Consider the following 3,040-nt stretch of genomic DNA (forward strand, 5'->3'; position numbering starts at 1 on the left):
CACAACTACAATAGCATGGTTACTGCTCAACATGCTATTTTCCCTTACAAATGCCAGTAAAGCTTCACACTGGGAACCACTGTTTTATAGCTTCTGTATTTTAGCACCATATGACAGAAGCGGTGCACATTCAGAGATCTGTGAGGATGCTGGTTTTGTGACAACTCTCATATTGTTCACTTTAATGTACACAATACAGAACCAGAACGTTAACTTTACATCAACTGCAATGCTCTATTTATAAAGGAGATTTATCTTAAAGGGAAAGTGAACATTAATATTTTCTCCCTTTTAATGCGTTCCCAATTATCCATTTTACCTACTGGAGAGTATTAAAAGGATCGCTAAACCCAAGTTTTTTTTTATTTTTTTTAATGATTCAGATAAAGCAGCAATTTGAACAACTTTCTAATTTACTCTTATTAATTTTTCTTCGTTCTCTTGCTATCTTTATTTAAAAGGAGGAGTGTAAAGCTTAGGAGCCGGACCATTTTAGGCTCAGCATCTGGGAAGTGCTTGCTGATTGGTGGCTAAATGAAGCCTCCAATAAGCAAGCGCTATCTATGGTGCTGAACCTAAAATTTTAAAAATTCTCTCTCTAAGGCCCGGATATTCAAAACCTCTCCGCTCAGGTGAGATATTTTAAAGTGATCCACCAGCACTGCGAGATTGCTAGTGAAATATTCAAGGGGCAGATCTTGCTTTGCTTCTCCAAGGGGTGTTCCTTGCATTTCTGTAAGTGGAGAGACAAGCCCAGAGCAATATAGCACTGAACATGAGTTCTGCTGCATTTACACTTTGCTTTCTATTTTATATCAAATTTACACTTCAGATTACATTTAATTTTTTGCATACAGCAGTGTATTTAGGCTTGATTATTTAAATTCTGATTATGCCTTCAGTTTCTGTGTAACAAATATAGAGATTAGAGGATAGAGGTATATATATATCTTTTATAAATTAGATTGCACTTTGCATGTGTTACTTAAGAGACACTGAACCCAAAATTTTTCTCTTTCGCGATTCAGATAGAGCATGCAATTTTAAGCAACTTTATAATTTACTCCTATTAATTATTATTCATTCTCTTGCTATCTTTATATGAAAAAGAAAGTCCAGACCCTGGACAGCACTTGTTTATTGGTGGATGAATTAATCCACCTATTAGCAAGAACAACCCAGGTTTTTCACCATAAATGGGCCAGCATCTAAACTTATATTCTTGCTTTTCAAATAAAGATACCAAGAGAATGAAGAACATTTTCTAAAAAGGAGTAAAATTAGATAGTTTCTTAAAATCGCATGCTCTGAATCACAAAAGCAAAAATTTGGGTTCAGTGTCCCTTTAAATTAAAGCTGAAAAACTGTCAGCTTCCGTTTCCAAGAGAGTCATGACTTTCTATGGGCCAGGTGTGAGAGAGTGAGAGTGAGAGTGAGAGATGAAGGTAATTTGAGAACCCCTGGGGCTGATATAAAAAGGCAGTTTACTTCAATTCCAAATTAAAGGGACAGTCTACACCAGAATTTTTATGGTTTTAAAAGATGGATAATCCATTTTTTTACCCATTCCCTAGTTTTGCATAACCAACAGTTATATAAATACAATTTTTACCTCTGATTACCTTGCATCAAAGTCTCTGCAGACTGCCCCCTTATTTCAGTTCTTTTGACAGACATCCATTTTAGCCAATCAGTGCTGGCTCATGGGAACTCCACATGCATAAGCACAATGTTATCTATATGACACATGAACTAACACCCTCTAGTAGTGAAAACTGTCAAAATGCCCTGAGAGAAGAAGATGCGGCCTTCAAGGGCTTAGAAATTAGCATATGAACCTCCTAGGTTTAGCTTTCAACTAAGAATACCAAGAGAACAATGCAAAATTAGTGATAAAAGTAAATTGGAAAATAGTTTAAAAACATAATTTATGCTTACCTGATAAATTTATTTCTCTTGTAGTGTATTCAGTCCACGGGTCATCCATTACTTATGGGATATATTCCCTTCCCAACAGGAAGTTGCAAGAGGATCACCCAAGCAGAGCTGCTATATAGCTCCTCCCCTCACATGTCATATCCAGTCATTCGACCGAAACAAGACAAGAAAGGAGAAACCATAGGGTGCAGTGGTGACTGGAGTTTTAATTAAAATTTAGATCTGCCTCAAAAGAAGACAGGGCGGGCTGTGGACTGAACACACTACAAGAGAAATAAATTTATCAGGTAAGCATAAATTATGTTCTCTTGTTAAGTGTATTCAGTCCACGGGTCATCCATTACTTATGGGATACCAATACCAAAACTAAAAAACACGGATGATGGGAGGGAAAAGGCAGGAACCACTGCCTGTAGAACCTTTCTCCCAAAAACAGCCTCCGAAGAAGCAAAAGTGTCAAATTAGTAAAATTTTGAAAAGGTATGAAGTGAAGACCAAGTCGCAGCCTTGCAAATCTGTTCAACAGAGGCCTCATTCTTAAAGGCCCAGGTGGAAGCCACAGCTCTAGTGGAATGAGCTGTAATTCTTTCAGGAGGCTGCTGTCCAGCAGTCTCATAGGCTAAACGTATTGTGCTACAAAGCCAAAAGGAGAGAGAGGTAGCAGAAGCTTTTTGACCTCTCCTCTGCCCAGAATAAACGACAAACAGGGAAGACGTTTGACGAAAATCTTTAGTTGCCTGTAAATAGAACTTCAGGGCACGGACTACGTCCAGATTATGCAAAAGTCGTTCCTTCTTCAAAGAAGGGTTAGGACATAATGATGGAACAACAATCTCTTGATTGATATTCCTGTTAGAAACTACCTTAGGTAAGAACCCAGGTTTAGTACGCAGAACTACCTTGTCTGAATGAAAAATCAGATAAGGAGAATCACAATGTAAGGCCGATAACTCAGAGACTCTTCGAGCCGAGGAAACAGCCATCAAAAACAGAACTTTCCAAGATAAAAGCTTGATATCAATGGAATGAAGAGGTTCAAATGGAACGCCTTGAAGAACATTAAGAACTAAGTTTAAGCTCCACGGCGGAGCAACAGTCTTAA

The sequence above is a fragment of the Bombina bombina genome, unplaced genomic scaffold (genome assembly GCF_027579735.1).
Source record: "Bombina bombina isolate aBomBom1 unplaced genomic scaffold, aBomBom1.pri scaffold_2314, whole genome shotgun sequence".
Lineage (NCBI taxonomy): Eukaryota > Metazoa > Chordata > Amphibia > Anura > Bombinatoridae > Bombina > Bombina bombina.